At 36.4% G+C, this 23,744-nt stretch overlaps 1 protein-coding gene across 6 annotated transcripts in view; it reads right to left on the bottom strand.

Moving 5' to 3' along the window:
* The window catches only part of BANK1 (B cell scaffold protein with ankyrin repeats 1), a 297,716-nt gene that overhangs the window by 140,734 nt on the left and 133,238 nt on the right, over positions 1-23,744 (bottom strand). The gene's annotated exons all lie outside the window — the stretch shown is intronic.

Genomic DNA, 23,744 nt, shown 5'->3' with positions numbered 1-23,744 from the left:
TGGAACAAATAATTCTAAAATTTATATGGAACCAGAAAAGTCCTCCAATAGCCAAATGAATATTGAAAAAGAAAGCCAAAGTTGGTGGCATCACAATTCTGGACTTCAAGCTCTATTACAATTAGCTCTTTTAAAAGTGCGCTCCGTTAAGGTTGCTTTTCCCATTCCCACCGTTTCCATTATACCACTATCTGCAATCTGGACCCTTTTGCTGAAAGCTAGATCTGGGGGTAAGACATACCCTGCAGCACAGCCAGTACCCATCCTCCCTCTGAGTTCCTATCTCCCTCTCAGATCTCTCCTTCCCCTTTATTCCCTGTACCAGTTAAAAGTCCCACCACTTTCTGAGAAACTCAGGCCCCAAACTTTCTGCCCCCTCAATCCCCACACCAACACAGCCAGCATGACCTGTCATCCTGTCACCTCCATGCCTCCCTGGTTGTACCCACTCTCCACCTTCCTTTCTGTCACTATCTCCACTGGGTTCCCCACCACCCCTCCTCTGATGGGCTCCTTTGCATGTGATGTTCCCTTACAACACATTCTCCATCCTGTGGCCAGAATGTTCTTTCTAAATGTTGATTACTATCATATCACTCTCCTGTCCAAACCCTTCTAGTAGTCTCCATTGTTCCTGGGACTAAATATTCATTTGTTAATATGACTGACTTCAAGCTCATCCTTCTAGTCTGATTGCTTATAAATTCTTCTGCCATATGCCCCGTATTTATTTTAACATTATGAAAGGTAGCTGCAGTTTTTCAAACAAATCATATTCTTTCTCACTTCCAGCCTCTGCTCACTCTACTTCTTATGTCCAGAAAGTCCATTCTTCACTTCTTTTGTGGCTACTCCTATTTGCTTCATTGGAACTCAATTCAGAGGCTGAGTGTTCAGATAATCTGTTGATTAATTTCTGAGTTTTAAGTTGATATACTTAATAACACTTAACTATATAATCACACCAGATTATCATGTAATTCAAGGAAGAGTCCATTTCATTAATATTTATATCCTTAAGGTCTACCATAGTACCTAGTACCCTGATTGATACTCAATAAAGATTTGTTGAAGGAAAGAATTTATTTCATTTTTAATAGACATAGTGTCTCAAATGCTTAAAAATGATACTTTTCTATTTTTCTACCTTTTCCTTTTACCTCTTAGCATTTTATTTCCCATGTCTATGCACAGAATTAGCTACGAAGACTGGCTGTAAAATGACAAATTATGGAATTATAAAAATGAGAACTATAAGCTGTTTAAGACTCATTTTTTTAAAGAAATAGCCCATTTTTTTGTTTATATCACCTAACTTTAAGACAGAAAACAATTTCAGAATTTCTTTTAGCTTGCACATTTGTGTTCTGTAAGAGAGCAATGTTGAGATGTGCATGTGGCTATTTCACTCACTTATGCTATTTTCTCACGTCTAGCTCAACCCTCAGCGCATAACAGTCTACAAAGAAATCTGGGCCTCTTGAGCTCTCTAAGAAAGAACAGGCTCAAAAAAAAAAAAAAAAAAAAAAAAAGAACAGGCTCAGGAGGCCCACCACAGGCTCTGTCTTCCTGCTTGGCTTCTTAGAGGTGTTCCCACTCTGGGGATGAAGAGGTCTGTCTGAGGGTACAGAACTTTCAGGGTGCATTAAGAGCAGGCTCTGCAGCTGTGGAGTAAGAGAAATTTTATGGAACAACTTTGGGTGATGCAGCTGCAGAATCAATTAAGGCTGAATAAGTCCCTGGTTGCCAATCTTAGTACAGCGGAAAAATGAAGATGCTGAGGCCGGTAGTCACCCAGATGTTTCAGCCCTGCTGACTGGCACATCAGTGTTCACTCTTCCTGATCCCTCTCGTGGTTCTCAGGCTTAATAAATAAGTATGGCTCTCACTCTCCCATGAAGTCCAGTTACTGGAGAGGCTCAACATAGTAAAGTAAAAACCATAGGCTACGGTTCCATTTCATGGCTTAGGAATCCCAGCCGCCCTACATGAGTGGCTCTCAGAAGGGTCAGCAAAAATAACACAACAATATAAGGAGGAGTAACAATTCTAAAGAAATGTGGGGAAGATAATAGTATGAATTCAAATGTTAAACTGAAAACTTTGAAGGAAAGTCACCTGCCCACTTTTCTTCAAAAGCAAACTTCGAACTATCACTTTTATCAGAAATATATATGTATATATTATAGTAGAGATATAGACTTCTACATTTATTTTTCAGAACTTGAAGTTCTTATTCTTCTGCAGGTTTCCACAACTGTCAAAGTAATTCAGATAAGAAGGAAAAATCTTTTATTCCAGATGAGAATTGTTGGGAATCTCAGTAAACCTGAGGGTCACCTCAGTCAAAACTGAATGAAAAACTCTTATCTTTCTTTGCTTTCTCAGCTAACAGGGCCTAGAAGGAATGCTAACATAGTGGCAATGAGTTGTGCTCAAATCTTGATTTCTAATACCATTCTCCAACAAAAGGAGCCAGACCTCATTGACAGATGGCTGATACTGGGCCAGGGGTGGGAAATATAGAAGACATTATACAAACTATAGTGCCAAAAAGTAAAAAAGTATGGGAAAAAAAAAAAAACCAAAACATAATGATGGGTATATCAAAGTGCCAAAGAAACCAAAGGAAATAGCTCCTAATGGCCAAAGCTAGAAAAATTTGGGCAACAAAATAATATACTATTGGATTATAACTCAAAATATAAAATACACATCCACAAATCCATTCTGATATAAATAAATGATTGCATAAAAATAAGTAAATAGAGGTAGAATAGGCAATTATCCTGTGCAGAAGAATTCTGTATATTTTATGTAAATATTTTGACCTGAAGGAGGTGGAACATAGAAACCTGGCCATTCCCCTGAGATGAGCTGCCACCACACTATGACTGACTGGGGTGGGAGGCTTTGGCCAGAATTAGGGTTTGAAAAAAGACGTGAGACATACATCCCCACTCCTTAAGTGGAGGTTGTGCATAGTGATGTCCTTTCAAGGAGGGCATTATGAAGTGGGGAGTGGGGAAACACCTTTACAGTGGCAGAGCCGAAGGAACACTGCCCCAGCCACACATACAGGGGTGACAGCAGTGGTGAGTCTGTTGACAGTCTGTTCTATTGACTTAGTATGATGGGATGAGACTCATATTCCATCTCTGTGGTCTTCCTCTCCCAATCCCATAACTTCAGTCTAATAATGACAGAAACATTAGACAAGTCTCTCTTGAGAGGAATTCAATAAAATACCTGACCACTACTCTTTCACAGAGAAGTCATCAAATACAAAGGAAGTTTTAGAAACTGTAATAGCCAAGAGGAGCCTAAGGAGATATGACAACTAAAAGCAATGTAGTATCCTGCATGGGATTATGGAAGAGAAAACATTAGGTAGGAACTAAGGAAATCTGAAAGTCTGAATAAAGTATATTAATGGTAATATATCAGTAATGGTTTATTAATTGGGACAAATATACTACAATAATGTAGAAGGTAATAGAGAACACAATTAGGTGGGGAGTCTAGGCGAACTCTGTACTATCTTTACAACCCATCTTTAAATCTGAAAATATTCTTAAATAGAAAGTTTATTTTAAAAAAACTAAATAAAATAACTTTATATATCACTTTTTTTCTACCTAGAAAAGTGAAAAGTCCTTGCCATTGCAATTTCTAACATACAGAACATTAATCACTCTAATTACATTCATTTATCTAGAGAGCTACTTAAAAACTTCATAATGATGAGCAGGGGAGGGAACTGAAGGAACACATCTCTTAGGGACAATAATCAAAGAAACAAATTGAAGCAAACTGACAACAGATGAACAAGCTCTATGTAGCTTGGTTTATGGACTCACTCAATGGTCAAGAAGGAAAATACCAATTGAAGTTACTCTTGTTCAAGTTATTTGTGTCATTTAGAAGATTTATGAGAAGATCAGAGAAGCTAGCTTGTCAGAGGAGATCAGTTTTGTGATTTTAGTGTTATTCTTGAAAATTACTTTCTTATTGATGAATTCTATTTTATCTATTCTTATGTCTCAGAATATCTGAATACATCAAAATGTATTACATTAAAATGCATTTTTCTTAAAATTACGTGGTTTGAAGTTTGATCCTTCTAAGTTAGTGCCCATAGCGCCTCAGCAAAACATGTGTGGCAAAGATAGTTCTTACCAAATGTTCCATGCATTCCACTACATTTCTCAAAATTCCTTGTAGTTGGGGCCATGTGACTGTTTTGGCCAATGATTTGTGAGAGGAAGTGAGATCTATGATTTCTAGCAGAAGCAGTTAAGAGCCCAGGTCTCTAAACCTCCATCTCTTTGTTCTGAGATTGTGACTTCAGAAGTCACGTTTCCAGGTGCTGCTGTTGTAGCATCCATCAGCTTAAGTTTGTGAGTTATTGGGTAGGATGGACAGCTCTCTCCAAACCCTGCTAACCTATGCTGATATGTGATATATGTTACATACTGTATTATGCCATTAAAATTTGTCTATTTCCATATATAGTGGGAATTACCCTACTACAACTAGTAAGGAAAAATGAATGTAGTTCAAGAATTTAATATCACATTTTAGGCTATCTTACAATAGGTAGTCAGAAGTAGCTTTCAGAATTACTATAAAGTTTACTTGCCACAGAACCCTAAGGAAAATGTTCTATCCCACAAAAGAATTTTGTAAAATTTAGAAGGCAGCAGGTATAGAAGTTACAGGTAGGGACAGAAGCCCTTGTAGAACCCACTTGGGAAGGAAAGTTACTCTTGTCAAGCCAAGAAAAATGACATAAATTCGAAATATTGAAAGAATGAGGACTTCAGCAAAAGATTAGGATTTCAGTGCATAATATTTCAGGAAAGGATACATCTCATGTAGAGAGAGCCAGTCGTTACTATCTACTTGTTTGGTCTGTGATTTAAGGAACATGCGATGAAGGAACTCAGGCCATGTTATTCCTGGAAGTACGGAGAGATGAGCTTTGACTGAATAAAGTTTAAAATATTTTGAGGGCACTTGGATGGCTCGGTTGGTTAAGCTTCTGCCTTTTGACTCAGGTCATGATCCCAGGGTCCTGGGATAGAGGCCTACATTGGGCTCTTGACTCAGCAGGGAGCCTGCTTCTCCTTCTCCCTCTGCCTGCTGCTCCTGCTCCCTCTGCTTATGCCCTCTCTCTCGCTCTCTCTCACTCTGTTAAATAAATAAATAAAATCTTAAAAAAAATTAGATAATAAAGTAATTTGAAGACTGGCTATAAGATGCTGTGTATAATTTCAAAAAACATGGGGGTGTGAACAGAGAACATGTTCATACTCTGTACGCAAAGGTCGTATAGACCAGCTTTGGAATATAATGTCATTAGTCATTAATCAATGCAGGAAATGGCTGTTATGGATGGACATTCCCCAAGGGCTATATACCATTCACTTAATTGTGCCTGATGTTATGTGTTGTCAAGGTTTCTTTTTTTTTTTTTTCTTGGTGATTGAAATTTTTGGTATGACTGTAGTGACAGGGTTTGTTCCATGTTTCATATAGTTCCTAGAGGCCTCCTTAAACTAATTACTTGAGGGAAATATGACAGGTTCTATCAATTATGATGTTATATAATATTTTCAATGGCATTTGATAATAAATTGAATAAATATTGAATTCAAGGCAGAACCCTTTTTCCTCCCACCCTTTTATCTTAATAAATTTCAAAAACTAAAATAGATACCTTCTCAAAAAGTAGATTATGAACACTGGGTTAAGGTATAGATGGTATATTCTCTCTACTCAGCTAATGAGTAGTCCCAGTGCCCCACTAATGAACCAAATGTATTTTTCAGAAAATTAACAGTCCACAGCAAGATTTATATTTTAATTTACATTCACAAGGTAATTTTCTGACACAGATGTTTTCCTGATTGACTCCTTAAGAACTTTTCTTATAAGTTTTTCATTGCTTTGATTTTAGAATTGTAGCGTGGGTGTTCAATTTTACTATGTTAATTTAGGTAATCTGCTTTCTTCAACTTTAGATATTTCATGCCATTAAAAAAAGCACTAAGATCCCTGTCCTCATAATAGTTATATTCTCGGATAGGGCGGAGGCAGACAATTAATACTGCCTATAGTATTTCAGAAAGTGGTAAGTGCTACAGAAAAAAAAAAAGTTGAACAACATAAAGGTGAATTAGAATGCCAAGTGAAGGAGGGATTGGGGCTGGCAGTTTAAGCAGAGGGTCAGAGTAGACCTCATTAAGATGACATTTTGGCAATTTCCAGAAGAAAGAGAGGAAATTACCCCTGGTCCTGATTGTGAAAAAAGGTGGGTGAACACTGCCCATAAAATAAGAATACAACGAAGAAGTGTGGTATTGGCAAATATGTATGTATTTTGGAAGAGGTGACCTAGCAAAGTTGTTTAAAAATGGCATTCTAGTATCAGTACAGCACAACAGAGGCTGGTATGGTATCAGAGATGGAATCACTGACTCATGGATGAATTATTGTAAGAGTATGAAGGTGAGCTAGTGGTTTTGTTTTGGTTTTGGTGTTTATAAGCTATGGCCATAAAATCACTGGCGATACCAACCTTTGATTGTCTTGTTTTGGCAGAAACAACATCTGAAAGCCTCTTCATAAACATAAAATAAGGGAGTAGTTCTAATTTCTAGAATTTACTTGGGATGCACGTGGTGGAACCTCTCACTGCTTAAAATTTTCATTTCCTTCAAAGATAAAAGCCATTAAATCGCTTTCCCTTTACTCCTCCTTGTTGTAGCCTATAAGCATTTCACATATACAAGTCAGCCTACTCAGCTAGTAACTACCACATAGGGAGATACTGAAAGACCCATTTTAAATAAGGGAGTCCTAGGGCCAGGAGCTCATTTGATGAATACAAAACTGTATTCAAAAGGTTTAGCATACACCCTTTAAGCTGCTAACGAAGGCTTTTATAATTCAGTCTGGAAGCTTCACCATAGTGAATGCTAATTCATGCTTGGCCTTCTTTCTGCCAATAAGGGATCCCATGCTTGGGATCCATTCCTTTGCTTTTGGCTCTTGGTTTCACATTTATACTGGGTAGCTTGCTGGTGGCATCCAGGCCCTTAGGAAGAGTTATTTATGTGGCTGCAGTGAGACAAACTGTGAGATACCAGGTTTTTGGCAGCCAACTAGAATGGATGAAAAGACTCAAATCACTCTAAACAAGCCAGCAATAATTACAAGAGAATCCTGACTGCTGAGTGGCAGTGTCTCGCAGAGTTTATAAAAGTGTCCACAGTCATGATACTATCCATTTGGTAGCCTTTCAACACTGTCATGAGGTTCTGAGTAGAATTGTTTTCTGGCCTGGATACTTTCCACTAAACTTGGAAGGCAGAATTGTCACTCTTTCAATAAATATTTGACCTTCTCTTGCTACATGCTTGGTATTACTTCTTTTACTCTTATTTTTGCAATAAGCTATTTCTGTCTCTATATTACATAGTGCTGCCTAGCTCAATATTCTTTTTGACAGTCATCACTATAATATTATATATGCTAAGTTATTTTTTAATACATGTGGATCAAAATATGATGATAAACTTGTGAAGAGACCGCAACATAGCAGTGAGAATGGCAGGGAAAACACTGAGAAACACTTACCTTTCTTATTAAGGGACAGATATAATAGCCTTTTGTATGAGGCCAAAGGTGCCAATGCTACAGCCCTAGAAAACCTTGCACCTCTTCAGTATGCTTTCCTTCCAATGACTCGTTTTCTCTGCAAAAGAAAGTACTCCTCATGGGTACTCTCATGCTTAACCTTTTCGCTTTTTTTTTTTTTCCTTTCTTCTCTGATTATTGAATATGCTACTGTTACTCCAACATAAATAAAATTCTTAAATCTTGTGTCCATTATTTTCTCCAGATAATCTCCCTTTCTATAGCCCTAGTCCCAACATGGGCCATTGTTTTTGATAAATTTCACAATCACCCCTTGCCAGTGATTCATTCATTCATGACATTTGTGTGTCTAGGACTTGTGCTTGCATTTCAGGGGAAACAGAGTTTTTGATATAACTAATTTATACTATAAATTGTGGAGGCAAGAATATTGTTCAGGCGCATTCTACAGATGATATTAAGGTATCTCCACAGCATAGGCCATTTCAAAATAACGGAAAAAAGAGTACATAATATCAGACATAAACCCCTGTACTAGATCCATTTTATTGATAGTTCTTATCATACAGCTTCATATTTAGATTTATCCTGTAATTTTTGTCCATCCACAAAATCTGTTGTTTTGTCTCTTATCTATGTTTGAGGGATAATTTAACTCTATTTGAAAATGTTTTAACTCCTCTAGTACATGTACATATTTCCCAGAAGAATGGGTGGTCTCACCTTATTTCTTCTTTCAGAAATGCAAAAATTCCATTGACACAGAAGAAAGATACCTGATTAATGTAGGAAACAGCCACTTAGTGGATGATATGCATTACACCGTCAGCTATAATTTCATCCTCAGTTTTATTTTCGGAAGCTGCTTAAGCTGAGCTCTATGGTGACCGTTGTTTCTCACAAAATGGTGCCCTCCCTCTACTATTTGACATACCACAATTTATTAAAATACTTAATTTTTAAATATTTAAGAAAATGGAATTACTATAGAACAACTAATTTGAAACCACAAAAAAGAAATCCCCTTAGAAAAGTCCAAATTCTGACTTCAAATCAGTGGAACTGACCGAAACTTTATGAACACATAAATTAAATTACGTAAACAAGGGCGCCATTAGACTGAAGTGGCTCTCATATCATGGTGGCCTACTTTTAGCACACCAAAATCTAAGTCTGTAAATGCTTCAGGAGTAAAAAATCAAATCCTATGGACAACCAACAACAAGTAGCTGACGAAGTTTTAGGCTTTAGCCAATCAATAAATTCCTTGCTTGGCTTCTATCTTTTCTCTATAAAAGTCTCTCCCCTCTGCTCCTGTCCGTGGAGTGTTCCTAACTACTTCCAGTTTGGCACTGCCAGATGCCAATAAATTTTGCTCAAATAAACTATTAAAATATTTAATATGCCTCAGTTTATCTTTTATCAAATACATATATAGATGTAGATATTCAAGATATAGATATTCCTTGACCTATAATGGGTGACACCTCAATAAACCCATCATAAGTTTAAAAGATCGTCAGTCAGAAACGCATTCGGTCTATTCAACCTACCAAACAGCTTAGCTTGGCCTAGCCTACTTTATACATGCTCAGAACACTTGCATCACCCTGTAATTGGGCAAAATCTTCTAACACAAAGCCTACTTCATAATAAGAATTGAGTATCTCACGTAACTTTTGGAGTATTATACTAAAAGTGAAAAACTGGACAGCTGCATGTGCGCAGAATGGTTTTAAGGGTTTTGGTTGTTATGCTCGTCGTGGCATGGCTGACTGGGAGCTGTGGTTTGCTGCCACTATCCAGTAAAGGGGTTCAGACAGGTCTCCCCAGAATGTACCAAATTGGCATGTGGATTATTTTGATCCAAAAGCAACTGAGATACTGTGGGCTCAAGGGAAACTTTTGCCCCTCCCTTGATTACACAGAAAAATTTAAATTGGGAGTCTGTCCCAGAATAAGGGTTATTAACAGAGATAAATTTTATCTGAATGATCTGAATGTGTACGACATGGCAAACATTTAATTACCAAACATCTGCTCTTCTTATTATCCTGCAAAGGGCACTTCTTTCCTATGAAATCCCAGACTCTTACCCCCTTTTCTTTAGTTCTGAATGACATGTATACCTTATTTTGCCTGTCTGTGGAATTCCCAAGTCTGTGTGGATTCCCCATATGTATACTATTAAATCTGATTTTCTCCTGTTAATCTGTCTTAGGTCAATTGCATTCCTAGTATGGCTAGAAGAACCCTTGAAGGGGACAGATATTCTTGCTCCCTGACACCGGCATCATGGGAGAGTACTGTACTGCATATTGCTAGCCTAGGAAAAGATCTAAATTAAAAATTTGAAGTATTCTTTCAACTGAATGTATATCACTTTCTCATTGTTGCAAAGTAAAAAAATCACTAAGTTGAATCACCGTAAATCAAAGCATCATAAGTAAGGGATTATCTATGCAGATATATACACACTTATATAAACATACATAATATGGCCATTGTTTAGATTCTGTTTAACATACCTACTTGCCAAAGGGTTAAACAAATCAGAGAGAATATGGAAAAAAGCTGAATTCTATGTTTGCTGAGGTTATAGTGTGGTTAGCTGAAATCTTTTGCTAGTATTTCTTCTTTTTTAAAGATTTCATTTATTTATTTGAGAGAGAAAGTGCACACATGCACATGTGAATGGGGAGGGACAGAAGGAAAAGGAGAGAGAGAATCTCAAGCAGACATCCCACTGAGTGTGGAGCCCAACGTGGGGCTTGATCTCGCAACCCTGAGATCATGACATGAGTGGAAATCAAGAGAAGGATGCTTAACCTACTGAGCCACCCAGGCATCCCCGTTTGCAGTATTTCTTAATGTTTGTTTATTTATTTATTTATTTATATTATATTCAGTTACCTGCTATATGGTACTGATGTACTATACAGTGGCTAGTATGTCTTAAGGGAGGTTCTACTAGCATTTTGGACAGACCCATTCTTCATCCCCCTGTTGATAGTCAGTAAGACTTCAGGCATCAAAGTACGTTTGCCTGCATTTCCAAACACCTTCTAGGAATTAAGTGGAAACACTACAAAGATCTGAAATAAACTTCATTTTCTTTTAATGAAACATTTGAAGTGATTCTCAAGATATTTTCCTCAAACAATTTAGGAACCTACTCCTCTATTGTTATGGATTTTTATTGCTTCATCTAAGGCCCATCTGTCTGCTTTTATCTTTCTGCCTTCTGGGACTCTGTGTATCTCTTGCTTCATCTCTGGCACTCCAGCTCTCTGTCCTCTGAGAAGAACTCAATACCTGGGTACAACCCCAGTAGCAAACAGCAATATGACAGGATGAATCTAGCGCTCAGAGTATTTCCTCATCTTGATTTGTACCATTGAGTGATTGAGAAAAAAAAAAATCATAGAAGGAAAGTTAAAATAAAATTAATACTTGTGTTAGGGTTCTCTAAAGAAACAAAATCAGTATTTTATATATGTACATATATATGCAGATAGTTATTATAAAGAACTGACTCACATAGTTATGTCTGGAAAGCTTCAAGATCTGCAGGGCAAGTCAGCAAGTTGGTATCCCAGGAGAGGTGATGGTGTAGCTCCAGTGCAAAGGCCAGCAGACTTAAGGCCGAGGAAGAACTGATGTTTCAGTGTGAGTTCCAAAGAAGGAAAAAGCTGAAGTCCTAGTATAAAGGAGATTTAGTCTTTCTGTTCTATTCAGGACTTCAACAGATTGGGTGAGGCCCACACTCATTAAAAAGAGCAATATGCTTTACTCAGTCTGTTGATTCAAATGTTACTCTCATCCAAAAACACCGTTGCAGAACACCCCCATGATACTTGATCAAAGAGCCAGGCAACCCATTGTCTAGTCAGGTCAACATAAAAGTAACCATCACATGCTCTTGAGAGTCAGTAAAACTATAGTGATAAAATAGTTCAGAAAAGAAGCAAAGCTATCAGCTAACTTAATTTGACTTCTTAAAACTAGAATTTGGTCTTTTCTTTTTCTTTATTTTTAAAGGTGCTTTAGTTCATCTGCATGAAACACAGGTGAAACTGAATTTGCACCCAGACCTCCATTTGCATTGAATCATATGTGAGGTACTACAATAATTTTATGCAGAAAAGTCTTCTTTCAGATTTATAGTAGGGTAAGCTGTTAGAGAAAACACTAAAAAAGGTTATGTGTGCCTTTCTGAAGTATGGAGATCTAGTCTAGTTTTAAAGCATGCAAGCTAGAGGTACCTTGTCTGAATTCAAACCTCAGCTCTACCTCTTGCCAGCTATGTGACTTTGGGCAGTCACTTAATCATTCTACACTACATACATTTATCTGTGAAATGGAGATAATAAAACAGAGCTATTATCATTAAAGCAGTAAAACATCTATCAGTACATAGCAAATTCTGTATAACATTTTGCTAATTCTATTATTTTTTATTCTTACACTAATCTGTTTTTTCCAAAGTATTTAACTGCTGGTTGGAGATTGGATATGGGGCAAAGTTTGTGGTAGAATTTTGAAGGACAGATAATAAAGAACACTTGTTCTTCCTTCCTTCTTATAAATGTGAGCTCAAGGGGAGTGACTGGTCTGTCTTGTATTACTGTAAATACAGTAATATCCAGCATAGAGTATATTCTTAATATTTGTAGAAACTGTTTTTTTAATGCAACAAATACAATTAATGTATATATAGGTATGTGTGTGTGAGGGAGAGCATCTACTGAGAATCACTGTGTGGGCATCGCAGATACAATGGTAAACAAACATAAGTTTGTGAAGGAATTTACAGTTCTGTGGGACAGATATTAAACACATATCCACATACATTAATATGTAATTATAAACTCTGATGTACTATTGTCAAATTGATAGTGTGATAAAGGAAATAGAGTCTAGGCTTGAATGTGTTAACATATGAATTATATTAACACATGATTATGTTATGAAGATACCACAATATCTAATATTAAATGGAGATCTATATAACTCTTGATATTAAGCATAATGTGACAAAATCCCATTTTTATAACTACATTTAAATTGAATTTAATTTTTTAAATAAAAATATTCATAGCATATATCATTTTCTGAAATTACCTTGTTTGTTTATTCATTTACTGTCTTTCCACCACTAACTAGAATATAAGCACAAGGGAAAGGCTAACAGCATTAGCTTACTATTGCTAAATACCAATCTCTACTACTCAGATTATGACCACTTAAGTTTTTCTGGGAATTGAAAACCTCTATTGACTTAATAAGTAGAAAACAGACTAAAAAAACACAACAGAACAAAACCATATTCATTCTCTGTTTGAGGGATGTTACAGTATAACCTGTCTAAAAGGAAATTTGATTAATATTATTTGCTACATTTACTTCAGGAGTAATATCTCAAACAGGAAAGAAAAAATTTCATAATATGGACTATTCATGCATCATTTATGCAATTTTTAAAATTATAAAATATTAGGTATTAAAATAACTCTCGAACTAACTGAAATATTAAAATACATTCATGGGGAAGTTTAGAAATTATGATAAGCTTTATAAATTCCAAAGGCTTTTGTATATATAATTTGGAAAATTACAACATTCTGATAGTTAATAAAGTGGATTTCAGAGAAAAATATAAGTAGAGTTTTCTCTGTTCTCCTTCCCTCCTCTAACAATCCTATTGTATCTGATACAGAATGAGTGCTCAATAAATATGGGGGAGTGATTTTAGTGATAACAATATAACATTGAGGTAACATTCGATTTAGAAGCATTTTATGGGTATAAGGTTGGAATACAAGGGCAGAGAGCATAAGCAGATTGGAGGCAAGGACCTGGCTCGCTCAGTATTTATTATTAAAATTTAGATCATTCTGGCTCCCTTAATGCTGATACAAAAATCCATTCCCTTTCTCTTCCACTTTTATAGTCTATGCAAAAATTGGGAAGAATCATTCTAATCATTACAGAATTCACATAGTGAGACCCTAAAGTTAGTAGGTTCTTATTATTTTTACAGCTAACGTTCTCTTTTGGAAGCCATCTGATGAAGATTCTGGCTCCAAATTTTACTCACTCTCCAACTTATGAGTCTGCACTTCCCAAAATATAAAGAAAGTAACAGTCCCCCAGAGAATAGTGGAGAACATGGAAAAGGGAAGTGTGCATAGAGCCTCTAGCCCAACCACATATGTAACAGGTCTTCAGCAAATAATCAACTCCAAGACCTCCCCATTCCCACGATGCTATTGTAATCATCTGCAGGCTTGTTCCACAATGCAGTCCAATACCGCGGTAGCGAGCTAGATTGCTCGGATAATTGGCATTCTCCCCACCCAATGCAAGATTGATAGATTCAATATAAATCTATGCAGTAACCCATTCTTGTAATAGAGAGTTCTCATTAAGGAAATGGATTAATTAGCTTACTGATATTTTAGTGAGAGCCAGATTTGAATAAGTGGACTCGGCAGTACAGAGAAAAAACAAATTAAACACTAATAAAGGCAGAGAGGTTCTTGTTTCGAATGAAGTCTAAGCCACAGGCTCAAACTGAGGATTTGAGTCTAAGATTCGTCAATGCAAGTGGACGTTAATGTCTGACAGATGAAAACACTCTGATTTTTACCCCTGTCAGCTCCCTTTCTCTCCAAGATACTCATCCCAGCTGGAGGCTGTGTCTCTCCTCCCCTAAATGATTTTCACCAGAGATTTCTCACCCGTTGGAGGGAATGTATGTCTGATATAGAATATGCTTCACACTTGTTTCCACACACAGCTGATAAGACACACCCAATAATATTTGGGAAAACTAAATTAGAGTAAAATATTCACCAGAATCATTCCCAAAGTATCATGGTGCTCATGTGCCCTTAGAAGATTTCATCTTAATCTCTCTGTTCTCCCACTGAAATACTGTTCCATCTTTCAACATTTGGAAAGACTTTTTATTATGATTAGTTTTTAAGGAGAAATATATAAATATACACGTATAAATGGACATACACACATATTGTTGGTATTCGCATCCTTTTTATCCTATTCAAGCATGTAATTTCCTCAACCCTTTTTTTATGATTCATTTATTAATTCTAAGAGAGAGAAAGAGAGAGAGAGAGAAAGGGGTGGAAGGAGAGGGAGAGAGAAAATCCTCAAGCAGACTCCCTGCTGAGCATGGCGTCCAACATGGGGCTCGATTCCAGGACCCTGAGATCATGACCTGAGCAGAAATCCAGAGTTGGCCACTTAAGCAACTAAGCCACCTAGGTTCCCCAATTTCTTCAATCTTTATTATTTTTTTTAAAGACTTTATTTACTTGAAAGAGAAAAAGAATGAAAGAGAACAAGCACATGAGCAGGGAGAGGGGCAGAAGAAGAGGGACATGCAGACTCCCTGCTGAGCAGGGAGCCCAATGTGGGGCAAAATCCCAGGACCCTGAGATCATGGCCTGAGCCTAAAGCAGACACTTAACCAACTGAGTCACCCAGGTGCTTTCTTCAATCTTTAAAAAAATGAAAAACCAACACCTCTATTGACCCCATGTTCCCTACTGGCTACAATACCTTTTCTCTCCTCCCTTTATAGTAAAATACCCCAAAGAACTGTCTCTCTCTAATCATGTCATGGCTTGTTACCTCTCCCACACCTCTGACTGTACCTCCCGCTCTCAGGTACTTCCCACAAACTGCTTTTGATGGCCACAGTGCTTAACCCAAAGGTGGATTCTCTGTCCTTATCTTAGTTAACTTGTCAGTAACATTGCGCACAGTTGACTACCTCCTCTGTGAAAATTTCCCTCTCTCTGGTTTTTCCCTGATGTCTCTTTCTACTTCAAGGCCTGCTGCTCATTATTTTCTGCTGGTACCCCATCACTTCAACTTCTAAACTTCGCAATGTCTAATAAGTATTTAAAATTTAACATACCTAAAACCAAACTACTGATCTTCCCTGGCAAACTGCTTCTTCACACAATCTTCCTCATCTCAATACATAGGAAGCAATTCATTCCTTGAACCAAAATCCTTGGAGACATCAGTGACTACTCACCTCTTTTCCATTTTGCTGCCAAATAATCAGTAAATCAGTTGGCTTTCCTGTGAAATACTGCAATATTTCTAATCTGACCACTTCTCACTGTTATCCTAGTCTAAACTGCTGTCATTTTGTCATTTATCTTCTGGATGATTGGGACGGTCTCCAATCAGTTCTCATCCCTCCTGCTCTTGCCCTCTACAGTCTGTTGTCAAAGTAGAAGTTAGAGAGTTAAATCAGAACTTGTCATACCTCTCTTTGGAATTCCTTAATGGCTTTCATTCTCCCAATTCCTCACCTCTGCCTACACCACTCTTCAGATACTGGCCTGTGTGACCTTTCTGACCCTATTACTATTCTCCTTCTAGCTCGTTTATTCTGCTTCAGTAACACCTGCCAACTTGCTCTTTTATGGACATGCCAGGCACATCCACCCCTGGGTCTTGGTGTTCACTGTGCTAGTTTTCTCTTACCAGAACTGTTTTCCGTACCACCCAACACAATGCCATGCTTCCTATTTCTTCTTGGTGTTAAACACTAATGTTCATTTGACACATTATATGTCCTATTTATTTGTTTATGGTCTTTTTTTTCCCATTAGATTTTAAATTCTATGACAACTGGAGTTTTGGTCTGTTTTGAATTCCCAGTGTCTAGAACAATACTGATACATAATAGGTACTCAAGAAATACTTGTTGAATAAGTCAATGACTTGACTTGCCAAACTAAAATGAAAGAGATTACTGATTTTCCAGTTCAAGTGAAAGTTGATTAATTTATTCAAAACAAACCCAATATTTAGACTTCAACTGGTACCATCTATTTTTCTTCTATATTTTTGGAGGCAAAATAAGTCAGACATAATCTTTAATTTCTCACATCCATATATATCCAAGGAAGGTGTTGCTACATAAGGAGAATGAAGAAATCATCCTGCTTGGCGCAGAGCTATGATATTTGATGAATATTCTTTTTTAAAAAAATATATATGGTTCTCCATTTTTCTCATGTAATCTGACCTTGAAGAGGGCTTTATATAAAGGAAAAACCATGCCAAAATACCAGTAGAGAAGTATATACCCTGTCTTCACTGGATTACATTAAATACTTCTTCATATCCTCAACCACCAGGAATGACTGAAATTCAAAGTCAATTAATAGACAAAAATTTCTAAGACTCCTATTTTCCCAGTGAAATTTCAATTCATTTGCTTTTGTATACTTTCATTCTGAAAGCATATCATTGTGTTTATTTCATGAGGTCTACTCACTAAAGCTATGGTGTCAATACTGATTGCTCTTATTAACATTTGTGATTAATTTTGCACTCACTGAAATTGCATTTCCTTTTGACCAGCAGGCATGTATGTGACAGCACGAGACGATCTGTTCTCACAAGCTAATTGGTTTTAATGAAGCCAGAGAAAAACAAAAGAACTCAAGTTTGGAAGGTTCCTGAGGAATTAGAAGACAAATAATTATAAAAACATAAGATTGCTAGGGACTTTAAAGACCAGCTAGCCACCATAAGCAGGGGTGCGACCCTTCTTAGGATACTGGAGACTGCCCATGTCTGAAGCAAATACATTAAAGATAACAATGTTTGCAAACTGTACCTGGAGTCTTAAGTCAGGAGAAAGGCCCAAGTTAAAGACAATGACTTAGTTATCAGTCATAAGAAAAGATTGTATAGGAAGAACTTTAGCTGTTGGGGTAAGAGAAGAAACTCACGAGGTATCAGTGGAAATTTAGGGAGATGGCAGGGTCATGGAAACCTATGCCAAAGCCTGAGCCATAGGACACCTTAGAGGAAGCCAATGGATCTGATCTATGGTAGATTACTCATGGCCTTTGAGAGAGCAGCTTCAGAGCGAAATGAAGAGCTATCACTTCAGTTAATTCTGATATTCAAAAACAAATCGAAGAGAAAGCAGAGCTGTTAGAATGTGTGTGGGTGTGCCTGTCTGTGCAAACACACAGGTTTACATGTATGTGTTTGAACATGTTTGTTCAGGGAGGAGTTAGTATAATGGGAAAGATTAATGATGCAAGAGGAAGAGACAGTGTGATTGATGGGGAGAACTAAAATTGATTTAAACAACAACAAATCAAAGGAAAGAAGGTGGATGCAATATAATTTATTGTGGATTTACTATGTACTTAATACTTTCACATTTATTTTGTCAGGTCCTAAAAACACCCATAAGGAATTATTTTTTTTTTCCATTTGCAGATATAGAAACCAATGCCAAGAGAAAGTGAAGAGATTGTTAAAGGATGCAAACTTGGTATATGATGAAATCAGGATTCAAATCCAGAGCTGGCTGAATCCCAAGGCCCTATGTGTAGAGAAAAATGGAAAATTTGGCAAACAAGAGAGAGGAGTTGAGGGAATTTAACAGGATGTTTAGAGCTGCAGAGTTAGAGTATTAAAACTGGGTTTACAGACTTACAGAGGAACAAAATTCTGTAATAGCCACTATGGTGCATTTAATGGGATTTTAGGAAAAGGTTGCTAAGTAGTTCCAAAAGCATAACTGAAACATGAATTTGTAATGCCTGCAGTCGAGTGCAGTTATGTGACTTGTTCCAGGTTCTTCGGTTCTAAAATAACATCAATATTGAACATAGGCCAGAGTTTTAAAATTCATTGTAGGCTGGCCTATTAAAAATATACGCTGAAGTTAGCAGTTGGGATATTTGTCCATGAATTCTCTAAAACTAAACTTTAAAAAAAATCCTGAATATAAAGAGAATATGACCAACTATTTTATTTACATCATGGGACCTAGTTAAGCATATTATTGGGTAAGTGAGATCAAACAAGCTCTTAAACTGGACACTTAGCTTCTGCCTCATCAAGACTAAATACATACTGAGCACCTTCTGTGCACCCAACAGTGGGACGGGAAGGGAACCCATTGCCCATTATGCGCTTCTAGACTTACAGGAAGAAAAACCCCATTGGCAAAGCGGAGTATGCTGCTATGCAGCCTGAATTAGTATATACTAACATATACTAAACTAAATGAGCAATTTACTAGAGAACAAACAGTATGTACAACACCAAGTGAGCAATGCTAAGTGATGTTCACTGGCCTAAACATGAAGTCTAATTTCTAATTTCTTATTTCTGAATAATAGCTTATCTATACCAGTCAATCATTGCTTTATGAAGGGATTCTCAAAGTGCTTCAACATCTACTTCTCTGTACTTTCATTCCAAACTCTGGACCATTTGAAAAAATTCCAGAGTCATTGTCTGACATATATTAGGGGAGCAGAATCTCTCTCTCTCTCTTGTACACACACAGACACACAAACACACACAAGCCCACTGTCCACAGGGTCAACGAGCAGTTTTGGGATAAGTCAATGAGAGCAAGATGTCACAGAAATCTCATCAGAGATGTGGACAATAGAAAGATTTCCAGCGAAGAGTCCTTCTGAAAAGCCAGCTAGAGAAAGTGCATGGAAAGCTGATTTTCTATTTCCTAAAATTTTAATGAAAATGAATGATGATTAAGATATTATTCACACACACATAAAAACTACATAAGAGAACACTGTGGTGGAAGAAAAAGATAATCTGAATGTTGCTCCAAAGAGAAGTAAAATCTGTTCTCCAACTCCACTTTCAGCCAAGAGAGGAGGATATATCTCTAACTCCCTGTCCATTTATACACTGATGTCATTTGGTTAAGTGTGCTAAACTGGAGATGGATGGGGTGACACAGTCTGGATAATATAAGGAAATATCACATATTATTTTGTTTAAAACATGTTGTAATTTTTGCTGTACGCGCTGAATCACAAAGTATGACTTAATTTGTGGCCAAGTTCCTGTTTATTTTCAATTTTTCAGCTATTTTTTGTATTTAAATGTTTGACTTTTTAGAGGGCTGAATTAGTTGTCAATATTACTTTTTGTTATTTGCAATAGTCTGAGATTTCCTCAAGAAATGTGTTAAGTAAATCGTGGTTCACATTCGGTTGTAGATTTTTTTTTTTTAATATTTTATTTATTTATTTGACAGAGAGAGATCACAAGTAGGCAGAGAGGCAGGCAGAGAGAGAGAGAGGAGGAAGCAGGCTCCCTGCTGAGCAGAAAGTCCGATGCGGGACTCGATCCCAGGACCCTGAGATCATGACCTGAGCCGAAGGCAGAGGCTTTAACCCACTGAGCCACCCAGGAGCCCTCTGTTGTAGATTTAAATACCAACCCTTACCTCTTTGTTCATCCGCCGTTCAGAGGGATTCTCCCAGGAGACATTGTCAGAAACCGAGTAATTTATTTAAAACCGAAAAGAGAGTAATTTATTTGAAAGACCATAGAAATATATGGTATTATTATCTGTAATAGTACTGAATAGTACTGAAATCTGAAAAGAAATGTAGGTATTAATTTGATGATGTTCTTAAAACATGAAAGCTATGCATTCACAATAAAAAGGTTCTGCTCATATATTATGTATAAATTATTAGCTTCTCAAAGGAAAAATGTCATGAAGAAATGTAAGAGATGTGATTTGAAGCTTCTTCTCTTCTTTTTTCTTATTATTCATATAGTTTCACTAAGATATGGCATTTGTTTGTTTATGAATGCTTGCCAATGGTTCTCTCTCTCTTTTTCTATGTTTTTAAAAATCACAATTGCTTTTTTCCTTCTAACCATTTTATTCAGAATGACCAAACACACTGTGCTGTAATTCTCTGTGAAATTCTAGAATTAATAGTGTTTCACTGATGGGGGATTGGAAAGAACTGAACACATCAGTCAATCAGTTGGGGGCAAAATATGTTTGAATTTAAAAAATATATATTTCTTCTGTACAGAAATATGGTTCATTGGATTGTAACCCTCAAACCTGGAAGAATATCTACTCCTTTCAACAATTCTGAAACAATGATTAATGGAAAGGCTTTTTATAATGGAAAGTCTGAACACATATGTCACAATCTTAGATTTATCAGAATGTGATTATAACATTAAAGCTATGTAAATAAGATTTATCAGAATGTGATTATAATATTATAACATTAAAGCTATGTAAATACTATTAAAGAAAACAAAGTATAGCAGCATAATGAGATTGTGCATTTTTTTCTCTATCAGATTTAGAGGTACTTTTAAAAAGACTTAGCTACTATAGTTTAGAATATAAAATTTCAATGTGTGTTTATCTGGCATACTTTCACTAAGATGATGTTTGGATTTATTTAAATAAAACTGATAATGAGAAGAATGATCAGAAAAATAAGTCAACAGGAAACACACTTTTCCATGTGTGTCACAACCTGAAATATATTTGTTCCTGTTTCCTTAACCACGCATTCGCGAAAAGGCCTTTGGCAGTTTACAAAATTGTTATATTTAATTATTCATAACCATAATATGCCCTTATAAAAACTGCTGTCCCAGAGATGCCTGGGTGGCTCAGTGGGTTAAGCCTCTGCTTTTGGCTCAATTCATGATCTCAGGGTCCTGGGATTAAGGCCAGCATCTGGCTTTTTGCTCAGCAGGGAGCCTGCTTCCCTTTCTCTCCCTGCCTGCCTCTTTGCCTACTTGTGATTTCTCTCTCTGTCAAATATATAAATAAAAATCTTTAAAAATAAATAAATAAAACTGCTGTCCCTCGTAATTATTACAGTTACTTCCTCACTGACATCAGAACATTCACAAAGTAATTCATCTATCCCACCTATAATGGCAATGTCTACTATAGACATTCTGGCAAAATGTTAATTGCTCATAAAGAGACAAGATATAGAAAATCACTTAATAAATTTCATGGCATAAATGATCAAGTATAACTGCAAAATTAGAATGTAGCCATTATAAAAGAGTGAACAGTGACTTAAAGGCAATAATTTCTATCTAGGCTATCCATGCTAATCTATGAACAGAATTTCTTCATTATGAATGAGTAGCTTTCATTTTTTTGAGAATGTTATCTAGTTAACACCTACACTTCTTTCATGTTTTCAGTACCAGCATAGATAATAATACCATAATACCATCAGCTTGTATCATTGCTATCACTACAAGAGCAGAGGTACAAATACAAATACAGATGTGAGAGAAAAAGAAAATTATTTCCCATATCCATCAAATCCTACCTTTAAACTTAATTCACATCTAGTTTCATGTTATTTATGGGGCACATGCAGTTTGCATGGGGCTGCACCTGTTAAAAGCTGAGTCTTCAGTGGAGAATGGAAAGTGGAAGCATCACTCTGAAAATCAGGGTTTATCTTAGAAACTAACCTTGGATGCTATAGACTTTCATAGGAAATTTTAACTTAAGTCCACCAGTGGTTAAAAATTTGAGAAAAGGGTGGTAAAGAATTGACACAGGCAACCCAGGGACACTGCACAAGAGTACTGTAGGCAAATATGCTCAAGGCTGAACTGATTCATTGACTTACCTGAGACATATACCATATACCATATACCATATACTGGTCAATGACTGTAGAGAGTAGATACTTACTAAAATGAATGCACTCATTAGGTACATGAGAGTCATAATCTGAAATCTTTTTAGGATTAAAAATAATTCTTATTCCTGATTTGAAGGATATAGAATAAAAATAGGTACCTTTTCAATTTTGTTACAAAACTTCATTTCTGTATTTATTTATTTATTTATTTATGTATTTATTTTAAATAAAAACAACAGATATTCTATTGTGCTATTTCTTAAAAGTGAGAAAAAAGATAGATTGGTTATCATTTCACTCTCTGAAGTCTATAAATATCAATGGTTTATAAAGTCTGACATTACATTTACTTAATCTAATAATCAGAATGAATGCTAAAAATGACCCGAAGTTTCCAATAGCATTTCAATGTTCTATATTAACTGTTCATTGGCAATAAAATTATTTATCTTCTGAGAATCCAAAGACAAATTTTGACATATTCACCAAGACAATTCTTGTTCCAAACAGCCATCAGAAGCATAATTCTCTTTCTTGAGCAAAATGTACATACATTTCTCTTGTTACAAGAGAAAATAATTTCTCTTCTAAAGCTGATCATAAAAATACAAAGTGTATTCTATATACTAAGATAGTGTCTCCTCCCTCAAAATCTTCTCTTGGTTATATTCTTTCTAATGCTAAGCTAATATCCTTCTGAAATTTGGGGCTTCAATCTTCATAATAAAGATCTGGGACTTAATGGAGAAAAGGAATCACATATGAGAAACAAATTTAAGTAACATGAATAAACTTTTTATGGAATAGACTTTTTGAATGATTATCAAAATGTTTTCCTTTAACCTAATAATTATCTAATTTCATAGCCTAATAGTGTCTTACTTAGACTCTTGAATGAAAAAATAATAAAGGTAATGGGTTTTCATTGCTTTTTCACCATCTCCTCTTCAATATGGAACAGACTATAGAGAAGCCAGAAAGACAAGTTTTAAAAAAGAGCTACTTGTCCCAAACCCCCTCCTCCCAGCAACCCTCAGTTTGTTTTGTGAGATTAAAAGTCACTTATGGGATTATGGACATTGGGGAGGGTATGTGCTTTGGTGAGTGCTGTGAAGTGTGTAAACCTGGTGATTCACAGACCTGTACCCCTGGGGATAGAGTATTATGCCTCCATCAGAAAGGATGAATACCCAACTTTTGTAGCAACATGGACGGGACTGGAAGAGATTATGCTGAGTGAAATAAGTCAAGCAGAGAGAGTCAACTATCATATGGTTTCACTTATTTGTGGAGCATAACAAATAGCATGGAGGACATGGGGACTTAGAGTGGAGAAGGGAGTTGGGGGAAATTGGAAGGGGAGGTGAACCATGAGAGACTATGGACTCTGAAAAACAATCTGAGGGTTTTGAAGGGACGGGGGGTGGGAGGTTGGGGTACCAGGTGGTGGGTATTATAGAGGGCACGGATTGCATGGAGCACGGGGTGTGGTGCAAAAATAATGAATACTGTTATGCTGGAAATAAAAATAAATAAAAAAAAAAAAAAAAAAAAAAAAGAGCTACTTAGGGGAGGAAG

Source organism: Mustela erminea, chromosome 2, assembly GCF_009829155.1.
Source record: "Mustela erminea isolate mMusErm1 chromosome 2, mMusErm1.Pri, whole genome shotgun sequence".
In the NCBI taxonomy this organism is placed as follows: Eukaryota; Metazoa; Chordata; class Mammalia; order Carnivora; family Mustelidae; genus Mustela; species Mustela erminea.
The sequence above is the reverse complement of the archived record's forward strand: the minus strand, read 5'-3'. Positions and strand labels throughout refer to the sequence as shown.